The sequence below is a fragment of the Cervus canadensis genome, chromosome 17, assembly GCF_019320065.1.
Source record: "Cervus canadensis isolate Bull #8, Minnesota chromosome 17, ASM1932006v1, whole genome shotgun sequence".
Classification (NCBI taxonomy): domain Eukaryota; kingdom Metazoa; phylum Chordata; class Mammalia; order Artiodactyla; family Cervidae; genus Cervus; species Cervus canadensis.
This window is the reverse complement of record NC_057402.1, coordinates 59,693,820-59,716,065: the sequence shown is the minus strand read 5'-3', so window position 1 is coordinate 59,716,065 and position 22,246 is coordinate 59,693,820. Positions and strand designations below refer to the sequence as shown.

Here is a 22,246-nt window from a genome sequence, read left to right as displayed (position 1 = left end):
GCCCATGGGCACAGAAGACCTTCTTGCAGCAGCTTTCAGCAAGCTCCGTCCAGAACACATCCTTCCAGGCAGGTGCCTCAGAGGGGCGTAGGAGGGTATGTGAGAACTGTCCGCAAGTCCCAGGCACCTCCCAGGGCTCACCTTTTCCTACCCCTCGTGACCTTTAGGCATCATGTGACACTGTTTTCCCATATTTTTTAATCTGCCGGACAAAAGCTTAATTGCGAGTGTCTTAGTATCAGCTGACTTGTAACCTCCTTGGGGATACCTGCTTTAGAATAATACATCCTTGTAGAAGACACGGTGCCATGTGTTTTAGGACATTTCGGCCCCCTTCCTTCAGCTAGAACTCCAGCGGGAACACAGGAGAAACAGACCCCACAGCACATCTCCTGCTGGATGGAGCTGGTTTCAAAGTCAGAGTTCCTTCTCAAGATGTAAACTGGAGGGGTTTGTATCCCAAGTTTTTTTTCCTACAGAGCTACACACTTTTGAGTGAATACCACTGACTGTAAAGGTTAGCAGTTAAAATGGAAAGAATGTGTGAATTTTGCCAGCCTACCTGTTTACTCTATGGAGGTGGAAATAGGTAACTTAATATTAGGATGCAACTGTTAATGTAAGTCTGAAAGAAAAATGGAAGGTTGGCGTTTGCAGGAAGCTTTTTGTTAATGCCAAGAAATTGTAACAAAGGCACAGTTCCCTTTTTGCTGGGGCTGGGTAATTACAGATAGTGAATTACAACAGAGTCCTCAAGCAGGACTGAAATTGATGGTGAGGATTCAGAGGGTAGCATTTGAAATTCATGGATTTCTAAATGTACAGAGAGCATTCAGCATCTGGTATTGCTCAAACAGTATTTTTTATTTCTCTTTTGTAGCTTCAGGTTTGGAATTTTGTTTACACCTCCTGACAAATGTAATATTCCAAGAGTAGAACATTACAGGCTCAATGACTGAAAATACCAAGGAGAATGAGCCATGAACACGGACTCTTGACAGCAACAGAATGGAAGACACACAGGACACGGAGAGGAGAGCCTTCCTGAGGAGGGAATGGGTTTTGGTCCAGGAGCCAGGCTTTGCAGTTTCATTTGCTGCAGGTTTATACTCCCTGAAAGCTGGAGGTCTCAAGAGCCGCCTGTTAAGTGGATCAGAGCTGGAGGGGAGGGGTCTCAGGCTTCGCTCTGGGTGAGGAGACGGCCTTTGGGTTGGAAGAGCCCTGCTTTGCTTCCACAGGGTACTTCAGACTCTGAGAGACCGTGAGGCTTTGAAGTCCATCAGATTTCTCCATTCACAAAAGTTGGGGTGCTTAGGAAATAGCCTCCCCTGCCTGCTCCCTTACTTTCTCCTCCTCTCCACTATCGGTGGGAGGGCTGACCCTCTTGGAGAGAAGGCTTTGCACTCACGTGTGATGGACCCACTCCAGCAGTGGAACTGTCACCAGCATGTGGGTGTGGAAGGTCAAAAAGGTCACCAAAAGGTTCTCAAACGTCACTGTGCTTATATGAGGCGGGGACCCGCACCTCCTCTGGGCAGGCTTCAATTCCTCCACGCTCAAGACCCGGCGATCAGAGCAGTGAAGACTGGTGCAAGGCAGCTGAGGAATAACTGAGTTCGAGTGTGCGTGCAAACGTGAAAAGACAGGAAATCCATCTAGAACCAGAACCGAAAGGAGGCTGTTTTGCAGCTAGAGGAGTGAAGGGGAGGGAAGAAGAGAGAATAGGAAGAGCAAGTGTGAGAAAGACAGTTTCCTTGTGCTTTTCTCTCCGTCGTCCTCCCCCACCTCCTCCCTCCCCTTCCTGTCCTCCCCCGCTCCGCCCTCCACCCGTCCTCTTCTCCCTTTTCTTCCTCTGTCTTCTCCTCCTCCCCTCTACCTCCTTGAGATGAGACTCACAGGTGGGCGATTGGGAAACACTGGGAGAGAAGCTGAGCATAAGTTTGCAAATGCAGGCCAGCAGGATGGAAATGGCTTGGTGCTGACCCGGGCTCCATCCGCCTGGAGGGCCGCCGAGCTTGATGGTGAGCAGCCTTCTTCTCGTGATTTCGGAGTGATCTCATCCAGTGATCACTTCCTGAGCATGCTATCTGCCGTAGGTAAATTTTGCCTGCATACGTGAAAGGGCTTACAAACACCGTTTGGCCACAGCAGAACCTAGAACATCCATGAGTTCACCTGGTCAGTATTTCCTTGGTGTCAGCTATGCCAACGTGCCACTGCAGAGATTAAAAAAAGGAAAATTAAAAAAACATATTTTGATTTGAAACAAATAGACTGCAGATATTTCTCCAGAAAAAAGAATTATTCAGGATGAGCAGAGAACTGTAACTTGAAGTCTGCAACAATGGAAAGCCTTGCTGAAGCCCCTTACAAGGGAAAGAGAACTCTTTTATAGGAGAAAAGGTGTTTGGGGGTGCCACCCCTGTACAGAGACCCTGCGGTTTCTCATTGGCTGCGTCCTCGCAGTAAGGAAGACGGGTCTTTCTTGCTGTTGGCCTCTGCTATTGTGCAAGGTGTGAGAGCATCCCTTGCTGGTCTCCTGACTATTTAGTTGAGATTTCTGTTTGTTAATATTTTACAGTGGACGCTAACCTGAAGGAAACTTTGGTTTGGAGAGAGAACTTCCTGCCTGACTGCCTTCCACACCTGTTGTTTTATTTCACTGTGTTTTCCTTTTGCCCCTGATTAACATGCCAACCTCCGTGTTAAGCTCAAGGGTGATGAAGATTCCTACAGCAGCATCAAGCTCTCACATCCAGGCTCAGCTCTGGGGAGGCTGACTGGAGGCAGGCTGGGTGGGTGATTTCTGGAGAAAATTCCTAGGGGAAGTAAAATAAGGATTAAGTTTATCAATGCACATCTTTTGCCAGAGATTTGCAGATACCCTGAGCAACATAATTACTTTTAATTGCTTTTCACTGAATCCTTGGATTCCTGCTGGAACCTAAAAAGAGAAGCACTGAGATCCAAACAAGACCTTTCCCTAAACGACCTATTTGAAACCACATTAAAAATTGTATTAGCACATGTCTGAGGACAGCCAGCTTGCTGATGGTGATAATTTGTACTCAGCAGACTTAATCTACTTGAGAAATCTCCCGACTGGACCGTCTTGGAAATAAAGGTCAAATACGTCTCTCTCAGTTTATGACTAAACATTTGGTAGCATTTACCCAGATTTTACTGCCTTCAGTGCACAAAAATGTATCAGTTTGACTACTTTCCCTGTGCAAATGATACTATACAATCCTGTTTTTGTTTTCTAAATGGCTCCAACAGAAAGATCCAGAGTACTTAAGCTTATCACTGAAAGTGTTGGTTCATGACATGCAAAAATATGAACCTCCATTTCATGCAAAGAAACAAGTAGTTGCTAAACACATCAAGGAAACATGTAAACAGTTCAGTTACTTCTTGATATCTAAAGCACTAACTGATGGACCAACTTACTCAACCTCAAAGGAAGGAAAAGAAAAAAACAACTGTTTTGAGGCAAATAAGAAATTATTTAGTTTCATTTTTTTCCCCTCAATTAAGATAGATTAGCTTTATCAAGATATAAGAATCTTCTGGAAATATTGGATGCCAGTTCTTGCACATAAGTTAATATATTTAAGTTTCCAAACTTAATTCCAATTTATTTGGGGGAGTTACTCTTAGATCTTTGATACAAAGTTAGGCTTGTCTGTGATTTCATGTATATATAGATTTGATAATTTTCTTAAATAAGAATTAAAATAAAATGTAAAGGTAAGTATGGGGGTAAGAGGAAGACTATGGTTGATCAAGTTGAAATGTATTAATTTAAAATGGCCTGTATCTCTTATGAAAGGCATATAATATTCAAGATTCTGTTTCTTTGTACCAAAACCAGGGACTCTGTATCAAACATATTGTCTGAATAATACTATGTAAAAAGCAACAAAAATCTCAGGAGTACACAATATGTGTTTGTACCTGCTGTGTCTGGGATTAGTTTTGCAGGTTGCTAGGGGGCTTTGCTGTCTTGGTTGAGCTTGCTAACAATCTCAGGGTCATCTGGGGACTGAGATGTGGAGACTGGACGTGGCAGGTTAACTGAGGTGACTGGGCTCACGCCGCATGACCCTTATCCTCCGTCAGGCTACGCTGGGCAATTTTTCCTGGTCCTGCTACTAGCAAAAGAGATTAAGTGGAAACACACAAAGATTCTTCAAGCTTAGCATCAGATTTGGCACATCACACTTTTACTCTGTGGACTAACTGCCTCTCAAGACTAGTGCAGATTCAAGGGTTGGGGAATAGACATTGCTCTTTTAGTGAGAGGAGCTTCAAAGCCACATGACAGAGTGTAAATGAAAAAGGGAGTGAAGAACTGAATCATTAAGGCAATGACTTTACACAGCCTGTTATTAAGGAGTCGGGTCAGGGCTGTGGCCTGAAAGGAGGCCAGTGTGAAACACTAAAGGCGTTAGGTGGAGAGAAGGAGGGCCTCTGCCAGGGCCTCAAGCTCTAGGTGGGCTTCAAAAATGACCCACGTTAGCTTTTTGTTATTGGAATAACTGTCTAGTATTTTCACAGTAAGCGTTTTTGCTGTAGACATCTTTGCCACAAGCATTTTTATCACAAATATTTTTGCCACATAACTGAGTGGCCATATGGCAATTTTGCCATAAAAGATAATGTAACTGGTTGACAGTCTGGCTTCACTTTTCCATTGATGCAGTGCTCCCATTTGTGTATCACATAAATCTTTAGCCTCATAATGGTCTGCACAGGGACGAGTGGGTGTGGCAGTCTAGACTAATGGCTGGCAGCTATGCATACCAACTCGTTAGAAAATAGAGTGATAGAACTTACTGGAAGTGTGAAATAAGAGCATAGATCAGATTGCATACTAGACCAGAAAATGATAGCATGTCAGTCTACAAATCTTTTGGTGACTAGAAGGTACAACACTGAACTCACATTTCCTATGGAACTTTGGAACATCTATCACCTTGACAATGTGCCAAGTTCCCTAATATCTCGGTGCCTCTGTTTCCTCATCTTTCAAAGGAAACTAGTTCTACTTTATGGGATTGTTTGGAAGTCAGTGCAATAATAAAAATAAAGCATTTAACAGAGTGTGGGTGCATCAAAAGCAAGACTTCTGTTATCTGCTTGTCTTCTGCTGCTCTCTGGTTGGTTGGAGTTGGAGGAGGGGCGTAGGACTCTCTGACCAGTGAGTGTAAGTGACAGAAGCACAGTGTGGGTGGGTGGAAATAGGAGGGGAGGGGAGGTGGGAGGTAGCAAAGGTAACTCTGCCGAACTATAGCTGCTGCCCAGGGTTGCCTCTGTGTGTATATACCCACTGTTTCATCTCAAAATTATGTCCTTCTTTTCTTTCTGCATAATTATTTAAAACTGAAAATTAAACCTTCCCATAATTAAGCATTCAAGCGATCACAGAAACTATATTAAATAAAGAACAAGTAAGCAACTTAAAAGTACTCATCAGATAGTAATTACTTGTAATTATTTGCCATAAAGTGAAATACATTGTTTGTCAAGATAACCAAAATTAATTGTATCCAAATTAGTTTCTATCTTAGGTTGTCAATCTGCTTTCCTTCCTACAAATCTTTTGTGGTTAAAGACATTTTAATACTATTACAAAATAACAGGATTATTTTTCCATCATTACCACATTAATAATAATATTTTAAAATTACCTAGATTCTCTCCCTGAGGAATAAACTGATTTCTCTCAAATTACAAATGTGTACAATAGTCATCTCCCCACTCAGCAAGTCAGATAGAAGCATTTTCCACTAAATTCTATAATACAAATTTATTCCAAAGGCAACAGAAGAGGTGATCTGTGATGAAAGCCAAAGAATTTTTAGATAAGTGAGTTCAAAGACTTAAGTAAGATGGGATGGATTTCATATTTTATTAATAAAATTTAGTGTTTCTACATAAGGCAAATAGGAAATGATTCCTTGTCTCTTTTGCCATCATCACTCACATTTGGGTGTGGAGAAATATTTTAGCTGTTTTAACTGTGTTTTCAGCTACTGTTAACTTGATGCTTTAACATTTGTCTCACATGTATTTGCTGGACACTCCTTGATCTGGAAAGCCCCATGCCATGCCTGAGTCCTCCTGCCTTGCCTCCTGCCACCCACATTACCCCGACCCCCTCCTTAGGGGCTTTCCTCCTACGGTTAATTTTTCGAATGTGAACTAACCTGTCCAGAGTCCACACCCCAAATACCTCTTTTAAGGACTTCACACTCCAGGCCACTATCCCCAGCCCTCATCACTCCAGAGCCAGGTACCAGACAAGTAGGGACCATCCCTATGTCCCAGGGCATGCATGACTGATAAGTTGCTTCAGTCGTGTCTGACCCTTTGTGACCCTGTGGATTGCAATCCACCAGGCTTCTTTGTCCTTGGGATTCTCCAGGCAGCAATACTGGAGTGGGTTTCCATGCCCTCTTCCAGGAGATCTTCCTGACCCAGGGATCAAACCTGTGAGCCCACTGAAATTATCCAACCAGCCAACCCTAAGCCTGCTTGCCCCACCTTATCCGTATCTTCCTGAGGAAATCACAACAAAGGCCCTTGCCTATGCTTCTCCACCTGCTTCCTCTCTGCCTCATGACCAACCTTGCTGCTTCCCTACCCAGCCTCCCACGGCATAGTGTCGTTCTTGGGATCTCTGACTATAGTTACTGTCTTTTCAATGGCAATAATCTCCTCAGCTGTTGGACTTACCACTTAAAAAATAAGAAAAGTAGTTTGGCAGGAACAAACACAATTCTCTAAAGCATTTAACCTTCAATTTAAAAGAAAATTAAAATAAAAAAGAGAAGAAAACTATACTAAGGGCAGAAAAGAGCTGAGTTGGCAGAGTCTGCTAGTGAGAGTATCTGGTCAGGGAGAATGGTTTGGGAAGAGTGACATACTGCATGCATCATCTTCAAGGCCATTGTAAGTTCCAGAAAGTGTCCTGAAACATCACAGAGCTGAGCAAGTGGCCAAATCTCACATGCCTTGGCAAGATGATTCAGTCCATTTCAGTCACTCAGCTGTGTCCAACTATTTGTGACTCAATGGACTGCAGCACGCCAGGCTTCCCTGTCTATCACCAACTCCCGGAGTTTACTCAAACTCATGTCCATTGAGTCAGTGATGATGTCCAACCATCTCATCCTCTGTCGACCCCTTCTCCTCCTGCCCTCAATCTTTCCCAGCTCAGGGTCTTTTCAAATGAGTTAGTTCTTCACACCAGGTGGCCAAATTATTGGAGTTTCAGCTTCAACTTCAGTCCTTCCAAAGAATATTCAGGACTGATTTCCTTTAGAATGGACAGACTGGATCTCCTTGCAGTCTAACAGACTCTCAAGAGTCTTCTCCAACATCACAGTTCAAAAGCATCAATTCTTCTGTGCTCAGCTTTCTTTATAGTCCAACTCTCACATCCATACATGACTACTGGAAAAACCATAGCCTTGACTAGAGAGACCTTTGTTGACAAAGTAATATCTCTGCTTTTTAATATGCTATCTAAGTTGGTCATAACTTTTCTTCCAAGCAGTAAGTGTCTTTTAATTTCATGGCTGCAATCACCATCTGCAGTAATTTAGGAGCCCCCCAAAATAAAGTCTGTCACTGTTTCCATTGTTTCCCCATCTATTTCCCATGAAGTTATGGGACTAGATGCCATGATCTTAGTTTTCTAAATGTTGAGTTTTAAGCCAACTTTTTCACTCTCCTCTTTCACTTTCATCAAGAGGCTATTTAGTTATTCTTCACTTTTTGCCGCAAGGGTGGTGTCATCTGCATATCTGAGGTTATTGGCACTATCCTGGCAATCTTGATTCCAGCTTGTGCTTCCTCCAGCCCAGCGTTTCTCATGATGTACTCTGCATAAAAGTTAAATAAGCAGGGTGACATTATACAGTCTTGACATACTCCTTTCCCTATTTGGAACCAGTCTGTTGGTCCATGTCCAGTTCTAACTGTTGCTTCCTGACCTGCATACAGGTTTCTCAAGAGGCAGGTCAGGTGGTCTGGTATTCCCATCTCCTTAAGAATTTTCCACAGTTTGTGATGATTCACATAGTCAAAGGCATTGGATAATCAATAAAGCAGAAATAGATGTTTTTCTGGAACTCTCTTGCCTTTTTGATAATCCAACAGATGTTGGCAATTTGATCTCTGGTTCCTCTGCTTTTTCTAAATCCAGCTTGAACATCTGGAAGTTCTCAGTTCATGTACTGTTGAAGCCTGGCTTGGAGAATTTTGAGCATTAATTTGCTAGCATGTGAGATGAGTGCAATCGTGCAGTAGTTTGAGCTTTCTTTGGCATAGCCTTTCTTTGGAGCTAGAATGAAAATTGATGTTTTCCAGTCCTGTGGCTATGGCTGGGTTTTCTAAATTTGCTGGCATAATGAGAGCAGCACTTTCACAGCATCATATTTTAGGATTTTAAATAGGTCAGGTGGAATACCATCACCTCCACTAGCTTTGTTTGTAGTGATGCTTCCTAAGGCCCACTTGTCTTTGCATTCCAGGATGTCTGGCTCTCATTGAGTGATCACACCATCATGGCAAGATGGTAGTAGGAGTCCAAGATGCCATAACTACCAAGACTTTTATTTTTGACTGCAAGGAGATCCAACCAGTCCACCCTAAAGGAAATCAGTTCTGGGTGTTCATTGGAAGGACTGATGCTGAAGCTGGAACTCCAATACTTTGGCCGCTTGATACGAAGAACTGACTCATTTGAAAAGACCCTGATGCTGGGAAAGGTTGAAGACAGAAGGAGAAGGGGATGATAGAGGATGAGATGGTTAGATGGCATCATCAATGAGTTTAAGTAGGCTCTGGGAGTTGGTGATGGACAGGTAGGCCTGGCCTGCTGCAGTCCATGGGGTCGCAAAGAGTTGAACACGACTGAGTGACTGAACTGAACTGAACTGAGGTTTATATTTTATAGGTTGCTTATGTTTAAAGTTATTTATGGATGTCTGGCTTCAGCTGTATGTGAAGAGACTGAAAGTTAGAACTCTCATCCTCAGAAAAAAAAAAAGCTAAACAAACTGAAATCAAGACTTTTTTTTTTCTTTTTTTTTTCGAAATCAAGACTTTTTAAAGGACGAGTCACAGAGCTGAGGTCACAAAGGCAAGCTACTATCCCAAACTGGAGAGACAAGGTGATTCAGAGAATCATAGCTGATAGCAGCCAATCTGGAGCAGAAGTCAGAGAAGCCGGTAGTTGGTAGGAGGAGGGAAATTGCTGGAAGTCTCATGTACATCAGCTGGGGAGTTAGAAGCTCTGGGGCGGGGGGGAGTCATCTGTGGGGACTCCCACAGTTTGATCAGTTCTACCTTTAGGAGGCCCATAAGATTCTTGCAGTGAAAACCAAAGAAAATCTCATGCTTCAGGCAGGGGGAGGGGAAAAGTAGCCATATGAAATAGGTACAGGGCATTCTCATAGCAAAGAACTGCTCTCAAGGGAATCTTTATCAGGGTTATTTAATGTAAATAAGTTATTTAATGTAAATTTAATGTAAAGGGAACCTTTATCAGGGTTATTTAATGTAATGTATATATTTAATATAACCTGGCCTGGGGGAAAGGAGTTATATAATTCAGAACCTTACAGCCATCCTGTCTCACCTAAGGGAAGGAAAGAAAAATGGCTAAGAAATGTTTCTGAATATCAGAACTCAGTCACTCAAAATCACTAAAGACATAAAATTTACTTATAAGACTATAGAAAGCCTTCCCTCAACAACGTCTTACTCTCACATCAGAAGGGTTCCAGGATAATAACAGTGGATTACGAGCAAAAGCACCGCAATATAAATCTATTTAAGAAAAATTTCTTAGGCAAAACAAAGATAAGATGGGAGGGGGGAAAAAAACACCAAAGGAAACTAAAGAAAATTTAAATCTTTGGCACCATCAGTTCAGTTCAGTCACTCAGTCGTGTCCGACTCTTTCCGACCCCATGAACCATAGCACACCAGGCCATCCTGTCCATCACAAACTCCCGGAGTTTACTCAAACTCATGTCCATCGAGTCGGTGATGCCATCCAGCCATCTCATCCTCTGTCATCTGCTTCTCCTCCTGCCCCCAATCCCTCCCAGCATCAGGGTCTTTTCCAATGAGTCAACTCTTCACATGAGGTGGCCAAAGTATTAGAGTTTCAGCTTCAGCATCAGTCCTTCCAGTGAACACCCAGGACAAATCTCCTTTATGATGGACTGGTTGGATCTCCTTACAGTCCAAGGGACTCTCAAGGGTCTTCTCCAACACCACAGTTCAAAACCATCAATTTTTTGGCACTCAGCTTTCTTCACAGTTCAACTCTCACATCCATACGTGACTACTGGAAAAACCATAGACTTGACTAGATGGACCTTTGTTGGCAAAGTAATGTCTCTGCTTTTTAATATGCTATCTAGATTGGTCAAAACTTTCCTTCCAAGGAGTAAGCATCTTTTAATTTCATGGCTGCAATCTCCATCTGCAGTGATTTTGAAGCCCCCAAAATAAAGTCAGCCACTGTTTCCACTGTTTTCCCATCTATTTCCCATGAAGTGATGGGACCAGATGCCATGATCTTAGTTTCTGAATGTTGAACTTTAAGCCAACTTTTTCACTCTCCTCTTTCACTTTCATCAACAGGCTTTTTAGTTCCTCTTCATTTTCTACCATAAAGGTGGTGTCATCTGCATAGCTGAGGTTATTGATATTTCTCCCTGCAATCTTGATTCCAGCTTGTGCTTCTTCCAGCCCAGCGTTTCTCATGATGTACTCTGCATATAAGTTAAATAAGCAGGGTGATGGTATACAGCTTTGACATACTCCTTTTCCTATTTGGAACCAGTCTGTTGTTTCATGTCCAGTTCTAACTGTTGCTTCCTGGCCTGCGTAGAGGTTTCTCAACAGGCAGGTCAGGTGGTCTGGTATTCTCAACTCTTTCAGAATTTTCCACAGTTTATTATGATCCACATAGTCAAAGGCTTTCGCATAGTCAATAAAGCAGAAATAGATGTTTTTCTGGAACTCTCTTGCTTTTTCGATGATCCAGTGGATATTGGCAATTTGATCTCTGGTTCCTCTGCCTTTTCTAAAACCAGCTTGAACATCTGGAAGTTCACGGTTCACGTATTGCTGAAGCCTGGCTTGGAGAATTTTGAGCATTACTTTACTAGTGTGTGAGATGAGTGCAATTGTGCAGTAGTTTGAGCATTCTTTGGCATTGCCTTTCTTTGTGATTGGAATGAAAACTGACATTTTCCAGTCCTGTGGCCACTGCTGAGTTTTCCAAATTTGCTGACATATTGAGTACAGCACTTTCACAGCATCATCTTTCAGGATTTGAAATACCTCAACTGGAATTCCATCACCTCCACTAGCTTTGTTCACAGTGATGCTTTCTAAGGCCCACTTGACTTCACATTCCAGGATGTCTGGCTCTAGGTGAGTGATCACACCATCATGATTATCTGGGTCATGAATATCTTTTTTGTACAGTTCTTCTGTGTATTCTTGCCACCTCTTCTTAATATCTTCTGCTTCTATTAGGTCCATACCATTTCTATCCTTTATTGAATGCATCTTTGCATGAGATATTCCCTTGGTATCTCTAATTTTCTTGAAGAGATCTCTAGCCTTTCCATTCTGTTGCTTTCCTCTATTTCTTTGCATTGATCACTGAGGAAGGCTTTCTTATCTCTCCTTGCTATTCTTTGGAACTCTGCATTCAAATGGGAATGCTTTTCCTTTTCTCCTTTGCTTTTCGCTTCTTTTCTTTTCACAGCTATTTGTAAGGCCCCCTCAGACAACCATTTTTCTTTTTTGCATTTCTTTTCCATGGGGATGGTCTTGATCCCTGTCTCCTGTACAATGTCACAAACCTCTGTCCATAGTTCTTCAAGCACTCTGTCTATCAGACCTAGTCCCTTAAATCTATTTCTCATTTTCACTGTATAGTCATAAGGGATTTGATTTAGGTCATACCTGAATGGTCTAGTGGTTTTCACTACTTTCTTCAATTTAAGTCTGAATTTGGCAACAAGGAGCTGATGATCTGAACCACAGTCAGCTCCTGGTCTTGTTTTTGCTGGCTGTATTGAGCTTCTCCATCTTTGGCTGCAAAGAATATAATCAATCTGATTTTCGTGTTGACCATCTGGTGATGTCCATGTGTAGAGTCTTCTCTTGTGTTGTTGGAAGTGGGTGTTTGCTATGATCAGTGCGTTCTCTTGGCAAAACTCTATTAGCCTTTGCCTTGCTTCATTCCATACTCCAAAGCCAAATTTGCCAGGTGTTTCTTGACTTCCTACTTTTGCATTCCAGCCCCCTATAATAAAAGGACATCTTTTTTGGGTGCTAGTTCTAAACGGTCTTGTAGGTCTTCATAGAACCGTTCAACTTCAGCTTCTTCAGTGTTACTGGTTGGGGCATAGGCTTGGATTACCGTGATATTGAATGTTTTGCCTTCGAAATGAACATAGATAATTCTGTCATTTTTGAGACTGTATCCAAGTACTGCATTTCAAACTCTTGTTGACCATGATGGCTACTCCATTTCTTCTAAGGGATTCGTGCCCACAGTAGTAGATATAATGGTCATCTGAGTTAAATTCACCCATTCCAGTCCATTTTAGTTCGCTGATTCCTAGAATGTCAACATTCACTCTTGCCATCTCCTGTTTGACCACTTCCAATTTGCCTTGATTCATGCACCTAACATTCTAGGTTCTTTACAGCCTTGGACCTTGCTTTTGTCACCAGTCACATCCACAGCTGGGTATTGTTTTTGCTTTGGCTCCATCCTTTCATTCTTTCTGGAGTTATTTTCCCCACTGATCCCTAGTAACATGTTGGACAACTACTGACCTGGGGAGTTCCTCTTTCAGTATCCTATCATCTTGCCTTTTCATACTGTTCATGGGGTTCTCAATGCCAGAATACTGAAGTGGTTTGCCATTCCCTGCTCCAGTAGACCACATTCTGTCTACAGCAAACATTAAATAACTAGGTATCTAGTCAGATTAACATAAAATGTCACAATGAGAACCTGATTACCTCAGTTCCTATTACTAGATACAGCATGTCCAGCTCAACAAGAAATTATAAAGTATCCTAGAAGACAAGTGCAAACACAGTCTGAAGACACAAAGCACGAATTAGAACCAGTTTCCATACAAAAACAATTTGGAAATTATTAGACTTGGAATTTAAAATGAATATGCAAAATATGTTAAGGTCCTTAATGGAAAAAAGTATGCAACATGTAAGAACAGATAAGTAATGTAAGCAGAGAGATGGAAACTCAAGGAAAGTTTAGAAAGAAAATATTTAAAATTAAAAATACTGCAAAGAAATGAATAATGCCTTTGATGTGATCACCAGTAGAATGGACACAGTGGAGGAAAAAAATCAGTCATCTTGAAGATATGCTGATAGCAACTTCCCAAAATGAAATGAAAAGACAGAAAAGAAAAGAAGAATGTAGAGCAATATCCAAGACCTGTGGAAAATTATGAAAGATGTAACATACATATCCTTGAAATTTCAGAAGAAAGAAAGGGACAGAAGAAATATTTGGAAGAATAATGCCCAAGCATTTTTCAAAATAAATGACAGACACCAAACCACAGATAATAACAAACTGTGGAAAATTCTTAAAGAGATGGGAGTACCAGATCACCTTACCTGTCTCCCTGAGAAACCTGCATGCAGATCAAGAAGCAACAATTAGGACCGGATATGGAACAACAGACTGGTTCAAAGTTGGAAAATGAGTACAATAAGGCTGTATATTGTCACTTTGCTTATTTAACTTATATGCGAAGTACATCATGCAAAATGCCAAGTTGGATGAATCACAAGCTGGAAATGAGACTGCTGGAAGAAATATCAACAACCTCAGATATGCAGATGATACCATTCTAGTAGCAGAAAGTGAAGAGGAACTAAAGAGACTCTTGATGAAGGTGAAAGAGAAGAGTGAAAAGAGCTGGCTTGAAACTCAAGATTAAAAAAAAAACTAAGATCATGGCATCTATTCCCATCACTTCATGGGGAAAAAATGGAAGCAGTTACAGATTTTATTTTCTTGGGCTCCAAAATCTCTGGAGACAATGACTGCAGCAATGAAATTAAAAGACACGTGCTCCTTGAAAGAAAAGCTATGATAAACTTAGTGTATTAAAAAGCAGAAACATCACTTTGTGGACAAAGTTCTGTATAGTCAAAGCTATGGTTTTTCTAGTAGTCATATATGGATGTGAGAGTTGGACCTTAAAGAAGGTTGAGTGCCAAAGAACTGATACTCTCAAATTGGGGTGCTGGAGAAAACTCTTGCAAGTCTCTTGGACTAAAATGTAAATGAACAGACAACAGTTACAAATGATAACTATTAGTCCATATATATAAGTAATCACTTTAAATGTGAGTGGGTTGGTGTGATATAATACCAATTAAAACACTGAAATTGTCAGAGTGGATTAAAAAAAGACCCACCCTAGCTTGTCTACAATAGTCCAACTTTAAATATAAAAGCACAGATAGATTAGAAGTTAAGAGGTGGAGAAATACATATAATGTTAGCATCAATCAAAAGGAAGTTGGAGTAGCTATATTAAATTTAGACAAAGCAGACTTTAGAGTAAGACAAAAAAATTAAAGGTAAAATAGAGTGTTGCATCGTGGTAAAGGGATCTGTTCCTCCAAGAAACTATGACAACCCTTAATATGCATGCACATGAAAACACAGCATCAAAACACTTGAGAGAAAAACTGATAGAACTGCAAGGGGAAATAGACAAGTCCACTATTATGATTGGAGACATCAACTTGCCTCTCTTCCTAATTGATAGAACTAGTAAGCATAAAATCAGCAAGCATATAGTTAGAATGGAAAATACCATCATTCAATTGGATTCAATTGATGTTATATCAAACAATATAAGAATATACATTTTCCTCAAATTCACCTAGAATATTCACCAAGATAGACTGTATTCTGGGTCATAAAACACATCTTAGCAAGCATTAATGATTTTTATTTATCTATTTGTGTCACTTGGGCACTTGTAGTTGTGACACTTGGGCTCCAGAGTGCACGGGCTCAACAGTTGCAGTGGGTGGCCTTAGCAGCATGCAGGATCTTAGTTCCCTGACCGTGGATTGAGCCCATGTCCCATGAATTGTAAGGCTGATTTTTAGCCATTGACTGCAAGTGAAGTTCCGTACCTTAACAAATTTAAAGAAGCAGAAATCATACAGTGTATTCTCAGACTGCAAATAAGTTAAACTAGAAATTGATAATAAAAGGATATCTAGAAAATCCCAAAAAAATTGGAGATTAAATAACACATGGGTCATAGAGGAAGTCTAATATGAATGAAAAGTTTTAAAATATTTCAACTAAGTGAAAATAGAAATATGACATCAAAATTCATGGGCTGCAACAAAGTCATAGCATTCAATGTACTGTATGTATCAGAAAAAAGAAAAAAATCTAAAATCAGTAATCTAAGCTTTCATCTCAGGAAAATAGAGAAAGAAAAGCGATGTGAACCCAAAGCAAGTAGAAGAATAGAAATTAAAATAATAAAAATTAGAGCAGTAATCAATGAAATTGAAGCAAGAAAACAACAGGGGAAGTGTGCATTAGTAAAAACTGGTTCTTTCAAAAGATCAGTAACATTGATTTACATCTAACTATGGTGAGTAAGAGAAAAATAGAGTAGACACAAATCACTCATATTTGAAATAAAGGAGAGATCATCAATACTGGTCTCTTCAACAATAAATGAAGCAAAAGAAGATTATGAGGAACTCTATGCCCACAAATTTGATAATTTAGATAAAATGGACATTACCTTGAAAGCCACTAGCCATTAAAATACACAAGGAGAAATAATCTGAATAGGCTTATAGAAAATTATATCATATTTCTCTATCTGTATCTATCTATCTTTATGTCTATAATATAATTACATAAATTATATTCTATTGATCAAATGAGTTGACTCAATAATTAATAGTCTAAAAATAGAGAAAGCACCAGGTTCAATTGGTTTCACCATAAATTTGACACACATTTAAGGAAGAAGTGGTACCAATTCACTACAATCTCATCAAGAAAATAAAAGCAGAGAGAACGTTCTTAATTATTCTATGAAGTCAACACCACCTTAATATCAAAACCTTTTAAAGTTATCACAAGAAAAGAGCACTACAGACCACTAATTCTCATGAATATAAATATAATACTCCCTAAAAGATATTAGCAAATTTAATTCAATAATTTGTAAAAATAACTATGCAGTAGAACTTACTGATATTTATCTAAGTATACAGGACTGCTCCATCATTTAGGAATCAATTAATGTAATCCATTACACCATTAAGCTAAAAGAAAAATCTCAAATAATCATATCAATCAATCTATCTATGTAAAACATCTGATAAAATCCACACACATTTTAGTAAGCTATGAATAGAGAACTTTAACAAAAAACCCCTAAAGTTAACATCATACTTAATGGTGAGAAAGTAGAGTCTCCTTAGGAACAGGAAGGAGGCAAGGATGTCTCCTCTCAACATTTCTCTTCAACATTGTAGCAGAAATTCTAGCTGATGCAATAAGACAAGAAAACAAAGTAAAAGGTATACAGATTGGAAATGAAGAAATACACATGTTTTTGTTCACAAATGACATGATTGTACATGTAGAAAATCCCAAGTATTGGTCAAAAGCTCCTGATATTAATAAGCAATTATAGAAAGACTGAAAGACCCAGAGTAATATACAAAAGTCACCTATCTTTTTACATACCAGTGAGAACCTAAAGCTAACAGAAACAAAGTTATATTTAAAATAGATGTAAGGAACAGACTTTTGGACTCAGTGGGAGAAGGAGAGAGTGGGATGATTTGAGAGAAAAGCATTGAAACATGTACATTACCAAATGTAAACAGATGACCAGTGCAAATCTGATGCATGAAGCAGGGCACCCAAAACCCTCTGTGACGACCCAGAGGGATGGGGTGAGGAGGGAGGTGGGAGGAGTGCTCAGAATGGGGGGGGGGGGAGACTCATGTATACCTGTGGCCGATTCATGCTGATGTATGACAAGCCATCACAATATTGTAAAGCAATTATCCTCTAATGAAAAGAAATTAAATAATTTTAAAAAATGGACAAAATATCTGAACAGATACCTCAACAAAATAAGGTCTTTAAAGAAGTGATAAATTAAAATGAGACCATTAAGGTGGTCCCTAAAACAAGCTGACTGATATCTTTATAAGAAGAGGTTTGGATATACTGTGTATATGCATGGATGAAAACCTTGGAGGACGGTAACTATGTGCTATCTAATCAGAGAGGCTTCAGAGGAAACCAAACCTGCCAACAGCTTGATTTTGGACTTTCATCTCCAGAACTGTGAGAATATATATATTTCTATTGTTTAAGCCATCAGTCTGCAAAATTATGTCATGACAGCCCTGGCAAAGTAACACAATATACAGCTGGCAAATAAATATATGAAAATGTGCTTAAAGCGGCACATTATTGGGAATTGCTAATTAAAACAATCACCACTGCACACTCATTAGCATGGCTAAACTCAAAGCACTGACACTGAATGGTGACAGGGATGTAGAGCAACAGGAGCTCTCACTAAAACGTGCGCGCACGTGTTTACATCAGCGTTAGTTATAATCGCCAAAAATCAGAAGCCCCCAAATGTCTTTCTTTTTGAATTTATTTCTCTAGTTTTACTGATATATCATTGACATATAACCATGGAATTCACCAGACGGTCAACACCGAAATCAGATTGATTATATTCTTTGCAGAAAGATGGAGAAGCTCTATACAGCCAGCAAAAACAAGACCAGGAGCTGACTGTGGTTCAGATCATGAACTCCTTATTGCCAAATTCAGACTTAAATTGAAGAAAGTAGTGAAAACCACTAGACCATTCAGGTATGACCTAAATCAAATCCCTTATGACCATACAGTGGAAGTGGGAAATGGATTTAAGGGACTAGATCTGATAGACAGAGTGCCTGATGAACTACCGACGGAGGTTTGTGACATTGTAGAGGAGACAGGGATCAAGACCATCCCCATGGAAAAGAAATGCAAAAAAGAAAAATGGCTGTCTGAGGAGGCCTTACAAATAGCTGTGAAAAGAAGAGAAGTGAAAAGCAACAGAAAAAAGGAAAGACATTCCCATTTGAATGCAGAGTTCCAAAGAATAGCAAGGAGAGATAAAAAAGCCTTCCTCAGCGATCAATGCAAAAAAATAGAGGAAAGCAACAGAATGGGAAAGACTAGAGATCTCTTCAAGAAAATTAGAGATACCAAGGGAACATTTCATGCAAAGATGGGTTCAATAAAGGATAGAAATGGTATGCACCTAACAGAAACAGAAGATATTAAGAAGAGGTGGCAAGAATACACAGAAGAACTATGCAAAAAGATCTTCATGACCCAGATAATCATGATGGTGTGATCACTCACCTAGAGCCAGACATCCTGGAATGTGAAGTCAAGTGGGCCTTAAAAAGCATCACTATGAACAAAGCAAGTGGAAGTGATGGAATTCCAGTTGAGGTATTCCAAATCCTGAAAGACGATGCTGTGGAAGTGCTATACTCAATACACCAGCAAATTTGGAAAACTCAGCAGTGGCCACAGGACTGGAAAATGTCAGTTTTCATTCCAATCCCAAAGAAAGGCAATGCCAAAGAATGCTCATACTACTGCACAATTGCACTCATCTCACACACTAGTAAAGTAAATGCTCAAAATTCTCCTAACCAGACTTCAGCAATACATGAACCGTGAACTTCCAGGTGTTCAAGCTGGTTTTAGAAAAGGCAGAGGAACCAGAGATCAAAATGCCAACATCTGCTGGATCATCGAAAAAGCAAGAGAGTTCCAGAAAAACATCTATTTCTGCTTTATTGACTATGCCAAATCCTTTGACTGTGTGGATCAAAATAAACTGTGGAAAATTCTGAAAGAGATGGGAATACCAGACCACCTGACCTGTCTCTTGAGAAACCTATATGCAGGTCAGGAAGCAACAGTTAGAACTGGACATGAAGCAACAGACTGGTTCCAAATAGGAAAAGGAGTACGTCAAGGCTGTATATTGTCACCCTGCTTCTTTAACTTATATGCAGAGGACATCATGAGAAATGCTGGGCTGGAGGAAGCACAAGCTGGAATCAAGATTGCTGGCAGAAATACCAATAACCTCAGATATGCAGATGACACCACCCTTATGGTAGAAAGTGAAGAGGAACTAAAAAGCCTGTTGATGAAAGTGAAAGAGGAGAGTGATAAAGTTGGCTTAAAGTTCAACATTCAGAAACTAAGATCATGGCATCTGGTCCCATCACTTCATGGGAAATAGATGGGGAAACAGTGGAAACAGTATCAGACTTTATTTTGGGGGGCTCCTAAATCACTGCAGATGGAGATTGCAGCCATGAAATTAAAAGATGCTTGCTCCTTGGAAGAAAAACTATGATCAACCTAGATAGCATATTAAAATGCAGAGAAATTACTTTGCCAACAAATGTCCATCTACTCAAGGCTACGGTTTTTCCAGTGGTCATGTATGGATGTGAGAGTTGGACTGTGAAGAAACCTGAGCACAGAAGAATTGATGCTTTTGAACTGTGGTGTTGGAGAAGACCCTTGAGAGTCCCTTGGACTGCAAGGAGATCCAACCAGTCCATCCTAATGGAGATCAGTCTTGAGTGTTCATTGGAGGACTGATGCTGAAGCTGAAACTCCACTACTTTGGCCACCTGATGCGAAGAGCTGACTCATTTGAAAAGACCTTGATGCTGGGAGGGGTTAGGGGCAGGAGGAGAAGTGGATGACAGAGGATGAGATGGCTGGATGGCATCACCGACTTGACGGACATGAGTCTGAGTAAATTCCGGGAGTTGGTGATGGACAGGGAGGCCTGGCGTGCTGCGATTCATGGGGTTGCAAAGAGTTGGACACGACTGTGTGGCTGAACTGAACTGAAGTGAAGGTGTGCAATGTGTTGATTTGATACACTTATATAGTGTAAAATGACTGGCATCATAGTGTTGACTAATCCCTCCATCATGTCACATAAGTATCATTCTTTTTTGGTGTGGTGAGAATGATGAAGACCTACTATTTTAGCAACTTTTAACACAGTATTATTGATTATAATTTCCATGCTTTAAAGTAGATCCTTAGGACTTACTCATCTTTTATCTGAAGTACCTACACTTTGATAAACATCTTCCCATTTCCTCTACTCCCCAGCCATTGGATTCCACCGCTCTACCTTCTGTTTCTATGAGTTCAGGTGTTTTAGATTCTGCATGTAAGTGTTTGTATTATTTTTCTTTCACTATCTGACATCTCATTTTGCCTAATTCCCTCAAGGTTCATTCATGTTTTTACAAGTGGAAGTGTAGTCACTCTGTCATGTCTGACTCTGTGGCCCCATGGACTGTAGCCTACTAGGCTCCTCCATCCATGGGATTCTGCAGGCAAGAATACTGGAGTGGGTTGCCATTTCCTTCTCCAGGGGATCTTCCTGACCCAGGGATCGAACCTGGGGTCCCGAATTGCAGGCAGACACTTTACCATCTGAGCCACCTGGGAAGCCCAACAAGTGGAAGGATATCCTTCTTTCTCATGTCTCAATAATATTCAATTGTATATAAATTTCTTGTCATAGGTGAATAGATAAACAAACTTGGTGCATCCATCTAATGAAATATTATTCAGTGCTAAGAAGTTACAAGCTATCAAGCCACAAAAAGACATGGTGAATTCTGTCTTAAACAAATATTAATAAATGAAAGAAGTCAATCTAGACAGAAGTCAAGTAGATGATTCCAACTACATGATACTAAAAAAAAAAAAAGGTAAAACTAAAGATCAAGTTGGACATGACTGAGCAACTGAATGACTGACTGACTGAAAGATGGGTGATTTCTCTGACTCTCAGGAGTTAGAGAGGTGGAAATGAATAGGTAAATTACAGAGACTTTTTAGTGTTGTGAAGCTATTCTATATAATATTGTAATGATGAATACTAGACATTATGCATTTGTCAAATCCCATAAACTTTATAGCATGAAGTGAATCTCAAACTGTCAGTTCAGTTCAGTCACTCAGTCATGTCCGACTCTGAGACCATGGACTGCAGCATACTAGGCTTCCTTGTCCATCACCAACTCCTGGAGCTTGCTCAAACTCATGTCCATTGAGTTGGTGATGTCATCCAACCATCTCATCCTCTGTCATCCCCTTCTCCTCCTGCCTTCAGTCTTTTGGAATATCAAGGTCTTTTCCATTGAGTCATTTCTTCACATCAGGTGGCCAAAGTATTGGAGTTTCAGCTTCGGCATTGGCCCTTCCAATGAATATTCAGGACTGATTTCCTTTAGGATTGACTGGTTTGATCTTCTTGCAGTCCAAGAGACTCTCAAGAGTCTTCTCCAACACCACAGTTCAAAAGCATCAATTCTTCAGTGCTCAGTTTTCTTTATGGTCGAACTTTCACATCCATACATGACCACTGCAAAAACCATAGCTTGAGTAGATGGACCTTTGTTGGCAAAGTGATGTCTCTGATTTTTAATATGCTGTCTAGGTTGATCACAGCTTTTCTTCCAAGGAGCAAACATCTTTTAACTTCATGGCTGCAGTCACCATCTGGAGTGATTGTGGAGCCCAAGAAAAGAAAGGCTGTCACTATTTCCATTTTTTCCCCATCTATTTCCCATGAAGTGATGGAATCAGATATCATGATCTTAGTTTTTTGAATGTTGAGTTTTAAGTCAGCTTTTTCACTCTCCTCTTTCACTTTCATCAACCAGCCCTTTAATTTCTCCTCGCTTTCTGCCATAAGGATTGGTGTTATATGCATATCTGAGGTTATTGATATTTCTTCCTGCAATCTTAATTCCAGCTTGTGCTTCATCCAGCCCAGCATTTTGCTTGATGTACTCTGCATAGAAGTTAAATAAACAGGGTGACAATACACAACCTTGATATACTCCTTTCCCAATTTGGAACCAGTCTGTTGTTCCACGTTCAGTTCTAACTGTTGCTTCTTGACCTGCATACAGATTTTTCAGGAGGCAGGTAAGGTGATCTGGTATTCCCATATCTTTAAGAATTTTCCACAGTTTATTGTGATCCACACAGTCGAAGGCTTTG

The 22,246-nt window shown here is 40.3% G+C and overlaps 1 long non-coding RNA gene across 1 annotated transcript; it reads right to left on the bottom strand.

Moving 5' to 3' along the window:
* Nucleotides 1-845: 845 nt before the first annotated feature.
* Nucleotides 846-2,496, bottom strand: LOC122455281. Its single transcript, XR_006273630.1, has 2 exons — nucleotides 1,897-2,496; nucleotides 846-1,689 (listed from the first exon to the last, which is right to left on the bottom strand). It is a non-coding gene; the product is annotated as an uncharacterized LOC122455281 (long non-coding RNA).
* Nucleotides 2,497-22,246: the final 19,750 nt, after the last annotated feature.